The sequence below is a fragment of the Cyprinus carpio genome, chromosome B3 (genome assembly GCF_018340385.1).
Source record: "Cyprinus carpio isolate SPL01 chromosome B3, ASM1834038v1, whole genome shotgun sequence".
Lineage (NCBI taxonomy): Eukaryota > Metazoa > Chordata > Actinopteri > Cypriniformes > Cyprinidae > Cyprinus > Cyprinus carpio.
In genome coordinates this window covers 10,551,237-10,567,271 of record NC_056599.1, presented here as the reverse complement: position 1 = coordinate 10,567,271, position 16,035 = coordinate 10,551,237, and the positions used below count along the sequence as shown (strand labels likewise).

At 38.7% G+C, this 16,035-nt stretch overlaps 1 long non-coding RNA gene across 1 annotated transcript; it reads left to right on the top strand.

Moving 5' to 3' along the window:
• The first annotated feature begins 13,617 nt into the window (after nt 1-13,617).
• On the top strand, nt 13,618-14,591 carry LOC122136478. Its single transcript, XR_006154157.1, has 3 exons — nt 13,618-13,671; nt 13,773-13,834; nt 14,466-14,591. It is a non-coding gene; the product is annotated as an uncharacterized LOC122136478 (long non-coding RNA).
• The last annotated feature ends 1,444 nt before the right edge of the window (nt 14,592-16,035 follow it).

Sequence of the window (16,035 nt, the reverse complement as noted above, 5' to 3'; positions counted from 1 at the left end):
CACATTTTTAAGCAAATGAAAATATAACTAATGCATTTTAGAGCCAGGTGGTGTGATTTATGTGTGCGAATAGTTTGTGGGATTTTGCTTTTCAGTTTATTTTGTGGTGGGTCGAAACTTGCTGCATTAAATTTGCCATGAAATAATTCACCTGAGTGATATACAATAATGATAATTATCGCAATATAATTTTTAAATGATAAAACGATATGAAGAGTTCGATAAATGTTCAATAATGTTTTGCGCCCCAGCGTAACAAAACCACGCCAACGGTGCCACACGACCGCTTATCCACTCAGACCAAAGTTTAAATGGCAGCGCAAGCTTACTAGAGCAGATGAGTCTTGGTCAGGCGAGCACTAAACAGCACTGTGAGATCCAGTGTGAAGTGCTTGAATTCATCAAACAACACACAGTAACGCGGTTCACTGATTTAATCTAGGGTCTGAAGACGGGATGACAGTCCTTGACATTAATACAGAAGCACAAAACTGTAGGTTTGTTACAATCTACCACTACTGCGCAGCATTTATGGATTACTGTATGGTTTATACGCACTAAATGCGCACTGTGGTAGTGTTGCGCAGAAGTCAGGGGGTGCTTTAGATACCGATTAATCGATTCTGATTATTTTTGCAATGTATTCATGGATATTATATTAGATGATCTAAGGAGGAAAGGCAATATTTCTTAGGGGTGTGCAAGACGTTATCGCTCCGATCAATTCACACTTGCATATGTCAGTAAAAGCCTGTTCACGTGGATTCGGGAGTAGAATCACCTCACCTGCTTTCAGATGGAGAAGTATCTTTAATGAAATCAGGTGTTCGCGGTGCGTTCAATGACACGCTGTCAATTCCCATCAAACGAATGCAAAAATTCGATCACAGCGATTATGAATGTGATATTGCCCTAGCTTGTTCAATGAACTAACCGACCATGTTGGCCCAGAACTCATAAGCACTGCCCATTTCTGGTTGCATTTTGAGAAACATTCAAAAGGGCAAAGTAAAGAGAAAGTGAAGTACAAAAACACGCACCGATTGCACGACAGTGCGTGCGAGAGAGTCCAGTGAGCAGGCATTTGAATTCACCACAGCCACGTGATAAGAGGGTTCTTACGAAGTGTTCTTAAGTACCTTGGAAGTATCTTTAATTTGAGCTTTTTTTCAAATTTTAAAGTACCTGGAATACACCCCTTGAAAACTTGCCATAATTACTTGAATGTTGCTAATAGCTGACATTAGTATTAATTTTTTGTTTTCCAGCGATTTAAAAACGGTAATCGTTTTCACTCATTCCAAAAAAACCCCCCCTCTTTCCCCTCAACCACAAAATTAAAACCATACGCCTAAGCGTTCTCTGAGTATTAGCCACAGCACACCGTTTCGTCCTGTTTTTACGCAGCAACACGGTGATATCACCATATTACTCCTCGTCTTAGGGGAAAAGTGGTCTCGGGCTATATCCAGTGACAAAAAGTTGATTTGTCGTGTTACCAAACTTTGATAGTGTCTAGTGTTTATATTTGTGTTGGATCTTAACAGGGTATTTCATTTGGGAACGTTGCTAACCAAGTCATGAACAGCCATCTGCAACGTCAGGCGTATGTCTTTACCAGCCTGGAGCGCATCTCCATACATCAGCAAGCTTGGCGACAGCAAACTCCTTCTCGAGCATTATGCTGTGCGTTTGGTGCTTGCTTTCCCTTTCATGTTGGGAAAACACGGTGTGCGTTATCTCACACTAAATTATATAAAGTAAAAATAAGTTTATTAACAATATGGCAAAGAAACTACAAGAGAATGCATCAACATTTTTTTATATTATGTGATTTGTTGTACATCGCTATTTCAAAATAAAAAGCTCAAACCCTCACTCCGGAGTTTGTATGTGGCCAAATATTAAAATTACACGGATTTAGACGCTGTTGAATCAGAGGGCAAAAAGCATTGAGGACTTCCTGTGCATTTCTGCCAAAATAAGAGTTGAGAAAAAAGCAAGAACTCCATTCATAAATGTTAGTATTTTAATTTACTGTTGTTCTATAAATAAAAAGAAGACAATAATAATGATGATAATAATTACAGCAGCTCTATTAATACATTTATTATAACGTTCACACATAGTGTTCAAATTGGGATCTGTAATATTTTCTAATGTTTTAAAAGAAGTAGTGGTTGACCGATATATCAGCAAGGTCAATATATCTGCCGATATTTGGCATTTTTCAAATATCGGCATTGGCCGGTGGGTTTTTTCTGTTTGGCTGATGCGTTCGAGGCAGCGCCTGATCACACAGTGCTCACATTCTCCCTCTGGTTGGCCGTCGTCGTTAGCAGTTCTTTTTAATATGGATAGAAGTCTGTCTAATAATCAGATAGAACAGTTAAGCAAAGGAATTAAAATGTACACAAAACTTTTTTATTAAATTTCACAACCTTGCAAACTTGGACGAATCCAGTAGTGAGATCTTTTGAGGGGTGTATATGTGACCTGCATGATCGTGTGTCTGATGACTTTTGGTCCGTGCAAATTGAATGCTTTTAAACATTAAATAATATAATCCACAATCTCACGGAGACGACAGGAAGATATGGAAATTGAGCATATCGCCCAAACACTAATGTATCAATTGTTTTGTAAATTTCAGGTGCAGGTACATTAATGTAATATTTCGGTGAACTTTCATTGAGAAAAAGGTGTCTGTTCATTGAGAAAAAGGTTCTGTTCATTGAGAAAAAGGTGTCTGTTCATTGAGAAAAGGTGTCTATCGATAACATTTTTCTGTTGTCTATAGTGTAGGGACGTATGAAGCAGAGCTCACACAGAAGGCAGTTTCAAACCAAAGCGCTTTTTGTTTGCCGACGCGCTAAATTCACATGTACAGCTGGAAATCTATTTGTGGGAATCTCACGCAAAACTCCCATTCATGTCTTATTCCAATGGAAATGTCTAAATTTGGACATGCGAAAATTTGTAGAAGGGCGGTAAATGTTACCGTTTTTATTTATTTTTTTTTTTTTTTTAGTGGGCCAGATCCATTGATTTTATATTACTATTGAATTTACTTTTTTAAGTCTTTGTTTAATTTAAATTATTTGAAGTATTTTTTGAATTTAAAGGCATAATTCAGTTGGGGGAAAAAAAGCTTTTGGCTTCTCTCCTGGCGCATCGAGCAAATATTACTTATGCACGTTTCTTCTCAGCAATAAAATAACACAACTGTCTTTGAAAAAAAGTGCATAATGTTTTAAATAATGTTTATAAACCATATATAATTAATAAAATGCTTAAAAAATTAGAAACAAAACATCATGCAGTATGATATTTTTATACAAAGGATTTATTTACCAATCAAAATAGAAACTTTTCTTCATTTAAAAATGAATGCGTGGGATAGGGGGAAAAAACACCAAAACTCTGAGACATGTTTTTTAAATGTTGAACTTCATTCATTTACATGGCTTTCAAAAACATGCCTCTTGTTGAGTGCAACATGATAAATGTCCTTATAGAAAATGTGATAAATGTGTTGTGGGGAAACGGCTTTCAGTTTCGCTGAAAAAACACATCTCCGCATTGATGTTTTCTTTTTACGAAATAATTTGAAGAACAACAAAAAAAGACTAACAAAGCATTAAAAGCAAGACACTTACATCGTCGTCGCCTTTCGTGCGCCACTGATAAGGGAGCCTAACGCACACCTAAAATTTGAATGCCCAAGTTTTTGGAATTTTAATGTAGATTTTATTTCAAATTTGACAAATATTCATAAATTTAAATTTTTTTTCTGACAGCCTATTGTATATGGATAGCACATCTTTTGGTTTGTCTATCAAATTCAAAATAAAAAGAATTTTTTTATTTTGCTGATTATTTGTATAATATAAAAATGGAAATCTGCCATATGTCTATTAAATGTATAGATATTTTTTTGTTGTATTTGGAGCTCTTTTTTGGTTGGCCCCAAAACAGAAATTTTCTTTTTTATGAAAAACCCTAAAAAATGAGACAAAAGTATGTTAAAAATTTTACCCCAAAAAGGCCCCCCCGTTTGGGGGGGGCCCCGTGAGAAGTTCGGGACAGTAGAGGGGATTTGCCCATTTGGCCCGAGGGCCACTGCAGCGTGGGCAAAATTTTTTATATCGATGTTTTTTTAGAAGATTTAAAAGTTTTTTTTTAAATTAAAAAGAAAAAAAGCTTTTGGGCGCAAAAGGCAGTCCTTTCGTATTCAAAACCTTGTGTTCTGTGTAAACCCAGGGCGCACAGACAGCCGTTTCTTTTACATCTCGATTTTCCAAAAGGGTTTAAATAAAACAAAATTTATGCAAAAAACGCCCAAGGCAATAATTTTTGTAGTTTTAACCCAATAAATAATATATTAAATTTTATAGAGTTTTGGGGCCGCACGTGCCGGGCCCCAAAGTTAATTTCCCGGGCCCTTTGTTTTTTTTATCAGCCCTGGCTATGGGCCATCTACAAAAAATTTAAAATTAAGGGTGGTAACTGTTTTGGGGCTCGGGGGTTGGGGCTTTTGGAGGGGTTTTTCCCAAACTTTATTTATTTTGGTGTAAAAATAGAAAAATTGACCAATTTTCCAAAGGATTCGTTAAATTAAAATGAGAAAGGTAATGCACTTTTAAAAAAAAAACGGGGGGCCACTGGGGAGGGGCGATATTCAAAGCGTTGTCACGCGCTTTTCCCATCAGTAAACCCTTTTTCCCTGTTAAACCGCAAAATCTCCATCACCTGTTTTTAAAAGGGAGCGGCTTTAAAACATCCCGAGCTTAGATCATGAAAAGCCTACACAAAAATCACTTTCAAAAAAAAGGGCAGATGAATCGCCTTCGAATTGAACCGATACTGCTTTTTTTTATATCGCTGTACTTCGAGGTAGACATTTTTAATTTCATTAAATTTTCTAGCATTTTATTTCATCTTGCTTTAATAGGTTTTAAAAAAGGGGGGTTTTTAAACCCGGGAATTAATTTGGGGCCACAAAACCCGCACATGCATTTTTTTCAGTTGTTGCCTTTGAAACCCGTCAAAACACTGGATTTACAGATCCCCAATCTCCCGGACATTTTTTGCTATGGGCCATTTTTAATTTGTCTATTCTTGTAATTTTTTTGTTGTTTTATTTACTGACGGGTTTCTTTTTTTTTAAAATAATTTTAAACTTTATATTTGTTTTTTTGGCTAGTGATTTTTTTTGTGGTATCAAAATTGTATAGGGAAATTGTAAAATGTAATTATCTAAAATAAATAAAAAAAATTTTAATAAAAGTTTTAATTTAGAATACAAAATAACAGATCAAAAAAAAAATGATAACCCAACTTTTTTTATTTTTTGTGGAAAGGCCAGTAAAATATTGGCGGGGCCCAAAAAAAAAAAAAAGACCACCCCAGTAAAAAAAAATCCGTAGTGTTGATCTCGGAGTGAAAGTGAGAGAATGACGGGCCAGCGGAAGTGATGCCCTGACGGGGAGATCCTCATTGTGGCAGGGCCCGCGGGGCGCGTGCAGCCCCTAAGGGCTCAGGCCGCATTGTGATGGGGGGGATGGGGGGTTTAAAAAACGCGCGGAGGGGGCTCTAATCTGATGCTCCGCTCCCGGCCATCCGGTAAAAAGCTCACAAAAAGTGCCCCAAAGTAACCCCGGTTTTAATGCATTTTTTATCCACATGCAATTCTTTTAGTATCAGCAAATAAAAATTAAATCAAATCAAAATGGAAAATTTTTATTTTTTAATGGAATACTGTATTTGTTTTTTTTGGGTAATTTATCTGTGCACTACATTTTTTTTAAAAAAAATTCATGGCCCTCTTTAATTTTTAAACCAAAAAAACAAAAAACCGCCCTCCCCGTTAAATTAAAAAAAAAACAAAAAAAAAAAAAAAAAATAAAAATCCCTATTTAAAAAAAATAAATTTTTAATTTTTAGGGGTTCCAACAATTTTTTCTTTAATTTTGAATTCCCTAAATAAACCGTTCCAATTTTTATTTAAAAGAATTAGGGTTTTTTTTTTTTTTTTTTTTTTTTTTTTTTTTCCCTTTTTTTTTTTTTTTTTTTTTTTTTAATGCAAAATTTTTAAAGTACGTTCAAAAGTTTGGGGTCAGCAACTTTTTTAATAGAAATAAAACTTATTCAAAAGGGCAAATTAAATTGATCAAAAGGGGACGGAATATAAAATTATGATTTTAAAAAAAATGCCTTTAAAAAGGGGAATGCTTTTTTTTCTTTTTTACTTTCGGTTCAAATTTTTTTAAATTTTTAAAAATTTTAAAATTAGGGGTGCACCGACAAAAAACCTTTCAACAGACGTGTACATTTGTGCAGATCGCATCCCACACAAAAATCTTCTTTCCAAATGTTTTGGTCAACCTGTTCGTGTTTTTCTCAAAATAGCTCTAATTTTTTTTCTAGTTTTTAAAATTAACTTCTTAATAAACCCCAAAAATTTTTTAAAATATACAACAGTATTACTGTTTACTTTTTAAATAAAAAAACCACCCCTTGGGGGAAAATTTTAAGGGAAAATCTTTTTAAAAAATCTACCCCAAAAATTTTTCTGAAACGTGGAAAAATTTTTAAACATTGTTTTATATCGTGCATTTTTGGTTTGGTGTTTTTAGGGAAAGCAGACACCATTTCTCAGCCTCCCCTAAAAGAAAGTGGGTCTCTACTGCTCGAAATGAGGGGCGGATTTTAGAGCACTGATGACAGGACCCTTTTTGTACCCCTCTTTGGGCCCCTTTAATGTTTGGCTCGACAGCGTCTACTCTACCTGGCAGAGAAACAGGACCTTTTGCTGTGGAACCCCCTTTCCTTTTTCCCTTTAATTTAAATTAAAAAATACACTGGCACCCCTTTTTAGCCATTGTTTTTTATGAACGTTTAGTTGGGGGTTTACAGAGCGACAGGTTTTTTTTTTTTCCCCCATAGAGGGTCTTACAAAGTAACGGCCCGTTTTGGGGAGCATATGCACAGGGTTTTGGTGCAGATGTCCACTGGATTAAACCCCTCAGATCCAAAAAAAAGGACTTTCCCCCCGCCTCCGCCTACCCTGAAGGGTGCTTCCCGCGTGCCCAAAATTTGGGGAGTAACCCCAAGGGTTTAATTTTTTCCGGCTTTTTTTTATTTAGTCCTTTTTCCCGGGGCGAAAAGGCTTAATAGTCCCTTTTTCACATTTTATTCATTTGAGTCTTTTAGTTTTTTCAACAAAAGTCATTGCATTTTCAACTTTTAATCAAAACCCCAGTAAACCCAAACCTTTTTTTGGTAGCTTTTTAGTGACGTGACATACAGCCAAATATGGGGCCCCGGGCTCAGAATTTGTGCTGGGATTAACCCCTCCAGATTTCACCCCAAACAGCCGTGACAAAACCCCACAAGCCGCGAACACAAAACCCCCCGCAGTGGGGGAGCCCTTTATTCCATCAGTGCCTTTCTCAAGGGGGCCTCTTCGTGGGATTGCTGGGGCCCGAGACTCGAACCCCCAACCTTTTGGGGGTTTGGAGCCAAAAAATTTCCCTAACCATTAGGCCACACTTCCCCCCATATATATGAACTTCCAAAAAAAAAAGTCATTAATTCTTCTTTTTAGACCAAAACAGGGAAACCAATGAGAAATTGAATCAAGGTTTAATTTGGGGAAAACTTGAAAAAAAATTTTAAAATTTCATTTTGGGTGAACTGTCCCTTTTAAACCCGTTTGCCCAAATTCCTTACTTCAGTTTTGCTAAAACTAGGGGGGTGCCCTTTTTAGAATTTGGGGATGAGTTATGACGTGATCAAATGGGGACGGGTTTTTAACTAACGGGGGGGGGGGGGGTTATAGGGGATAGTTTTAAAAACGGCGACACTGATTTGCCCACTTGCTCTACGTTTTTTTAAAATCATCAGCAAGACAACCCAGTGAATGTTTTCCAAATTTAAAAGACACACACATGAACAATCCCAAAAAAAAAAAAAAAAACTTTTCAAAGAAAATGCTTTGTTTTTAAAAAAAATACACCCAGTAAACCAAAAACCCTTTTTTTTAAAAGTAGGTACTTGTAACAAAAAACCGTTTTTTCCCCATTTTTCACACAGGCCCCATCAAGGGTTTTCTGGTTTTTCCCCTTGCCATCTGGTTTAAAAAACCCCAAAATTTCCCATTGGCGATGTAACCTTTTTTTTCGCAACAATTTCCAAACGGGTTTTGGGTTTTAAAACCCTTTTTTCACGAAATTTTAATTTGAGCCGGAAAAAAAAACCCTCACCCCCGACGTTGGGGTCCGGGAACATTTTTTTTGGATCCCCCCCCCTCAGTCCATGTCACATGGGAAATTAATCGCCAAATTAAAAAAAAAAAATTAAAATTTTGTAGTTTTAAATGTTGTTTTCGATAGAATCCCCAGGGGGATTATTTCCTCCCCAAACCCCTCAAAATTATCATCCGCGCCAACGGTTTTTTTTAGCAAATTTAAAGCCGCAAACCCCCCGCCCTCCCTGATTAACAGAAGAGTGGAGCATAAAGCTTGAGAGAGAGCACTTCTTATCCCAGCGTGATTTTTTTCGCTTATTTACCCACCTTCACCTAAACTTCAAGTAAATCGACCAACGAATTGTTGTGACTACAGGGAAAAAAAAAAAAAACGGGATGTGGCTGGTCACACTTATCATAATCCTACACCTTCGGACCGGGGTGCTGAGGCCATTGTTTCAGAATTGCTAGATTGCTAGGTCGCGTTTTGGTGGCCTATCCATCCATCACTCGCCCCCTGCCATATTGAGACTAGATATGCAAACGCCCCTTATCCGATTGCAAATGCGATTTCAATGACAGGGACACACATTTTTGAAAGACAAGAGACAGTAGCCTATAGGATGTATTTTGAATGTCTGGTAGTCCTTAAATAATAAGAAAGAATATGACGCAAAAGAGTGGATAAACTGGACCGTTTACCCAAATAAGAATTTTTAAAACAATTCTGTGTTGTTGTTGAAGCCTAAGAGGACAGGAGCACATTGTTTTGATTAAAGGCGTACAAATGGACGCTTTTAACACCTCAGCGAATAAACTCCCAACTTTCAGCCTCTCGTTGGCTTGAGGCTTTTATCTGAACCAACTGAGAATATTTAGAAAGATTTGTGGTTTCTTTTATATAATAACACAACCGAAATGGGGCTTCTATCTAATTAAAACTATTCCCTCCAGCTGCGAGCAGCAGCAGGTGCCTTTTCAACCGTGTGGGCATGGCCATATCCACGGGACCCCGGGGGTGTCAGCAAGGCCCCACGGACCCCCCCCCGAGAAGCAAAAGCGCAAAACTGATCCAGCAGCAGCTGGTCTGCTGCTTCAACGCCCACAAGTGCCAGCGGCGAGAAGACGTAAGAGAGGAGCGCAGGCCAACGGCGATGTGCTCGCCTGCAAAGGCCCTGCCCCACAGAAACGTTCGCCGCACCATTGAAGAACGTCCTCAAAACCACATGACCCACTGCCAGGCGGGGTAAGTCCTGCAAAGTGAAGGTGAGAGGTCAAATGGAGACCAGTAATGTTAAATGTATAACTGGACTCCAGCACTTTAAACCCAAGCTCTGAATTTTATAGAAAATCATGGTCTGTCATCTCTGAAGTTAAAATCTGAATAGTGCTGTGTGTCTTTCCGTCTCTCTTTGTCCAAAACCATATTCACAGTGATGACCTGGTATATCTCAGTGTTGTTAAAACTGTCTGGCCGGGCAGGGCTCAGGTCATTTCATGTAAAACTTGGGAAGTCAATCGTGGCTCTTGTGGTCTCACTGTCTGGAACGTCGAAAAACCCCTTTTATTTCTTGCAATGGTTTCAATTGACGGTCGGGACAAGGTAGGCGGAGTGTTTTTATTACAGTGTGAAGAAACAATGTTGGAGACGTTTACTTGCTCATCAAGAGTGTGTGTATGTCTGATTTAATTAGTTTGTGCTTGTTAAGATGAGCATGATTATTTAAATCGCTCTTGATATTGGCTTACACTGCAGGAGGAGGGACCTTAATATCTAATAAGGCATTTTTATCACCACACCCATCACCCATTTTGCACATTTCCACAGCAGAAACTGAGATGGAGAAAACTGTTTAAATTATGACCAAGTTGTCGCAAAACTACATTGCCTTTCATTATAATCAACCAATGCTACAATTGTTTTTTAATTCAATTCCTCTGAAATTCTTTTAAGAAGTTGTGATTGCTCGGTATTGTCATTTTTTTTTAATGATTTTTTTTCTCCATTTCAACAGTGGCTCACTGGCCTCACTCTAGACAAGATCGGAAGCTCGCACTGGGAAAGAGACATCACACCGGCTTTACTCTGACGAGACTGCAAACCCGGCAAACGACGTCCCGTCTGGTTCTGCCCCCTGAGCAAAGCCAGCGACAAGAGAAACCAGAAAGCGTAAGTCACGTTCTCATTTAAAATAACCCACCGGCACCGATAGACTTCTCCCCTGCATGAGCTTATTTTCCCAAGCAGGGATCTTGATCATATTTTCATCATAGATCAAGGTACTATACTTCATGCTACTTACATGGTAAACACTGCATATTAAAACAACAAACAAAAAAGATTCCTAGCACTATCATGTGATGTAGTACAAATAACTCCTAACTATTTTTGTAAATATTTATTTCCTTATTAGGGGCATTGAGATTAGTTTTTTTTTGAATGGGATTTTTTTTTTTTTTTTTTTTTTTTGCAATTTTGCATCAAATGCAAAAAAAAGTGAAAATGGGAAAATCATCATTTCTGCCCTGATATAAAAAAAAATGAATGCCTCTTTAAAGTATAGAAATATCTACATTAATGATTTAAATGTTATAAACTCTTTAAGGGGTTTGTTACTCTACTGATTGTGTGTATGCATACTCATGCTTTGAGATGCGGGGTGAGCGTTCACGATGAAGTGCTGCCACCTGTAGGGTCGTGTGTGCAGCTCGGCTGCGAATTCTCCTGAATGTGAAAAGCACGAGACCAGCAGCAGCGGATTCCGGGCAGGCAAGCGGGACTGTAATCGACACTGCGGGGGAGGGGGCTCAACCCCTGGTTTTTTTTCACAGGGGGCGGGGACACACAGAGCCTGCTCCCGCTCTCTGATCATGGACAAGAACGAAACACTGACTCGTTTAAATTTTTAAACACCCCCGTAGTGGCCAACAGAAGCGTCGCCTCTCTCAGTGTCCTCTTGCAGTTCTGTTATCTGCCGCCCTGCTGCGAAGTGCTCTGTGTTTGCAAAATGGCTATTCCACACTTCAGTCCTTCTGTTTTCTCCAGATCAAGTAGAATTACTGGCAAGCTTGCAATTATTCCGAATAGAAATAATTCCTGAAATGCATTACGTTTCAAGGCAAGACAATCCAGATGACTAGGATAAATTTAACTAATGGATATCACCATATTACTGCCCCAGTTGACTGATTTAATTACATTATTTTCTCAAGTAGTACTGCATATTTTCTTAAATGTCATAGTTTAATTTTTTTATTATATATGCACTAATTTTGCAGTTATACTTCCAGAAAAGAAATCGAAAACAATGGGGATATTTAAAAGCCGATTCAAAGTTATTTTATTTAGTGGACAAATAATTAAGTTGGAGCAGAGGGGATTTTTGGATACTCTCTTTATCCACCAGTCAGATAAAAAATACATGGGGGGTTTTTAACTTTGTTTTTACCTTGTTTTTAGACATAAATAAAATATGTAAATCAGGTGAATGTATATATAACAACAAAATCCCTCTGCAAAACCTTTGTTAATCATATGAATAAAAGTACGTTTGACTTGAGTTCAACAAATATGGTTTCTTCTAGTTGCAGCGATGCTGAGCTCTACTACCCACACTGGCATGCAGGCTGCGCTGGGCCTGTGGGCACGGCATAGTCAAACTGCTACGCCTGCCTGCCCATCAGCAGCAGAGGCACGCACATAGAACCCAGCTCTATGCAGCGGGGTCCGAGTACGCCGCACTCGGCCTCCGTACCGGGAACCAGCCGGCTGCTGCAGACACAGGTCGCAGGGGGACAGCAGCCCACACAGCAGCAGCAGATGCGCTCCATGCATGCACTAGGTATCAACTATCAGTTCGCAAGGAAATCTAAAAAGTGTTTTTTGAGGAAGAGATGAATATTTATTGACGACACAATACATGTTCCCATGTTCATTATTAACACATTGAAAGCTGCCTGTCAATTCTGTAACTTCATCTTGCATCATATTGATTGCTTTGAGCCATTTACTAAACATGCACACTAGTTGCATCAGATGATTTTATTGCAGAATTATATTTTAATAAATGCAATTTATCAAATATCTTTAAACATGCCCACAAGTGCATTAGAATATTTAATGCATAATGTTGCGTTCTATGGCAATTATCAAATATCTTTAAGCATGCACAAGTGCATCAGAATATTTGTTTGTAATTAGATTTGCTTAAATGCCTCATGGGTTAAAGATCAAAATTGGTGCATCATGGTCTATAAACAATAGATTAATTGCATCTGCTGTCAGTATGCATTGAAACGTCATGCTGCTCTCCTAATATTGTGTATCCATGTGTAACTCCTGTCTGGTTTCCCGCAACATCTTCAGGCACTAATCAGATGAACATCGTGGCGGTAACGGTATGGCTGATCAGACGAACCTTCACACTGATTCCTCTCTCCCCTCATCCCTCAACCAACAAGTGAGTCTCTTCACCTTCACCCCTCACCTTTAACCTCTCACACACACTGCAGAGCAGGAAGTGCTCATCTATAGAGTCCAGCAATGTAAGAGAGCAAACAATATCATTTGTAGAATGATTTTACAGCAATTCTGTAGCAATAAACGGTTGAATGAATGGAAAATCTGAGATGATAAAAGGGAAAAATGTTTTAAAAACTACCATTGAAACAAATCGCCGTTTTGGCTGAATTTTGCGCGAAATGTCATCACACCGGTACGTTCTTTGATTTGTGTTTGAAGAATGTAACGTTTCGGGAAGGCAAAACTTGAAAACTAATGTCGTAATCCTGCTCCCACAGTCAGTTGATGCCAGACGGGTCGAACATGGGCGGCTCGGGGAACCTGCCCACAGCTGCGCCGCTGTCAATGCCTGGCATGAAGAAGCCCTGGCACGAGCACGTCACTCAGGACTTGAGGAACCACCTAGTGCACAAGCTGTGAGTTGGAGAAGTCGTCATATTTCATAATCATGATTTGTCAAGGGTAGTTTCTCTTAACCCGGTATTCCCCTGCAGAGTTCAAAGCCATATTTCCGACCCCAGACCCTGCAGCACTGAAGGACAGACGCATGGAGAACTTGGTCGCTTATGCGCGTAAGGTGGAAGGGGACATGTACGAGTCTGCCAACAGCAGGTAAAGCTCACAAACTTTCTTGCTACATCTCAACCTTCTTTCAGGATGGTGTTTGTGATTGTACGAAGGCACCAGGTGGCTTATGTTTTTAATATCTCTTAATATCTTGTGTTCAGGATGAGTATTACCACTTTCTGGCTGAGAAGATCATAAGATCCAGAAGGAGCTGGAAGAGAAGAGAAAGTCCAGGCTGTCGAAAGCCCCAAATGGGAGCTCAGGGTCCTCAGCAGCCTGGCCTTCCCCACGCCCAACACTATGGGACCTGGACAAGCCATCCGGCCTCCGAGTTAGTGGCTTTGTGTTTTAAATGCTTTGACCTTCTGGTTGTTAGATTTCCCTGGCTGCTTTCTTTTGATTAGCTGCTTAAAATATGCCTTATTTCCTCAGATGGACCTGTTCCTATGTCCAATGTGCCAAATCAGTTGAGGCCCGGATGCAGGTCCCTCAAGGTATGGTTTTTCATTCTGTGTACATGTCTACACTATTGTTTCAAAAGGGTTGAGGTAGCTAAGTTTTGAAAAAGAAGTATCTAATGATCAGAAAGTCTCATATCTTTGATTAAAACTACAGTAAAAACAGTAATATTGTGAACTACTATTAAAATTTAAATAAACTGTTTCTGTTTTTTAATGTATTTTAAAAATTCTTTATATATTTGATGCAGTGGTGAATTTTCGTTAATTTCTTTCTCAAAATCGCACTGACTGAACAGTTGTGTACGTTCTTCTTTATCGTCTGTGATTCCTTTTTGGCATAGATTTTTGGAAGAATGTAATAACTTAATCTCTGAAAACAGCAGCCTTTCTGAAATTTTGTCAAGTAAACACATTTAAGGTCAACCTTAATTGAGTAATTTATGGCAATATAGCAAAAATGAAAATGATTTGCACTCTAAGATGTCATATTTACAGAAATGTAATCGGTTGTGAATGACATTTTCACGTGTTGACTTGAGTATGATAAAAGCAGTCGGGCAGGTCATAATTGGTAGCGCAGGAATTACTCAAAAGCTTCAATCTCCCGTTGAGCAGAAAATCTCTTTTGCCTTCTTTTAATGTGTTTTTTCATCATGTTCTTCAGGGATGGGACAGTTCAACCCCGTGACCATGCAGAATGTGCAGATGTCCCAGTCACCAGTGGGAGCTCCACGGGCTGTGTCCCCTATGACCCACCCCACTCAGATGGGCATGGGTTAACGTTCCAGCGGTGAGCAGCAAGAAGTGATTCCAGATTGATTCCAGTTTTGGAATTTTTATATTTTTAAAACAGTGTATTTTTAGTCAGATTTGAAATGCTTTTCTCCATCATTTTAAGTGTATTTATAGTCAACATTGTTTATGAGGTGTGCACCATTTTGGATTTGTATTCATAAAAACAAGCTTGTTTCACTGGAAAGTAAACTTGTGAATAGCTTTATCATTCATGTTGTGTTAAAATTGTTTTTTAGGGCAAAAACATACTTTTGTGGCTCAATGCTAATTTCTCTTCATTCTTTTGCAGATGAGTATGTCTCCCTCCAGGTTGCCACAGGCACCAGCAATGATGGGAGGCCATGCTAGCAACATGGTGGGCCAGACCGCAAAACCAGAACCAGTTCATGAACCAGACGCCGTTCCCAGCCTCAGCCGGGGGCATGAATGTGAATGTAAACCTGGCTCAGCAGTCGGGACAGACTGTCCCACAGGTGAGATGTCAGAATTTAGTACGGTTTCATTGTTTGTGGTGTTACTTGGGTGTTAATAAGAGACGTTTCACCACCACAAACACTTCTTGTCTTTCTATCATAGAGTGCATTAGTGCCTGCCCACTTTTTCAGCGGTATTGGTTCCAGAAGTTTTTTTTCCATTCATGTTTTTTCATATAGATTAAAAAAAAAAGTTCTAAGTCATGACCTAAACCAATCAGCTGTGAGGAGAATCGCAACATTATTTACATTACGTTTATTTGAAGTAAAAAGAAATTTAAAAATTCAAACAGAAACACAAAGGTACAAGACTGAGTACTCGTTGACTTTAAAGAGGGAAGGAACTGCAATCCCAAAATAAAAATGGAGAAATATAAAAAATATTTATTTAAAGTGGTTACATATAGTTTAAGTTCAAAATATGCATTATTATATACAAATATGTAATTTTTTGAGAGCATAGCAAGACCAATTTGATTGCGTCACTAGTGGAGCTTCGCTCGCCGCACCTTTCTGATTGGTGGAGTTTTCTTTGCAGCATTATGGGTAATGTAGTTTTTCAACAGGCCTCCCACTATGAAACATCTTCTTTTTTTTTTTCTTTTTTTTATAAATAATGCAGTTTGATGGGTTCAACAAAAGCATATACCATTAATTAGCATCCTCTGGGCTCACAGTAGATCTGTCTTTAAAGGTTTTTGAGTTATTGTTAAAATCAGTCCTCCTGTGGAGAAAATGAATGGAGTTTTTACCTCTGGAACCTGACTGGTTTCACTCTATTGTAGTTTGTTGTGCTGTATCTGAGTTGGTATGCCCTGCATCTCTCCTCTGCAGCAGCAGCAGAACGCCTAACCTGACCCTGAATCCTGTGGGCCCTCTGGGCACCCCGTCCACCCTGTGCTCCACCCTCTCCTCCGCCCTCGCCTCCACCCCGTCAGCTGCAGCTAGCCTACAGCCACTCCAGAC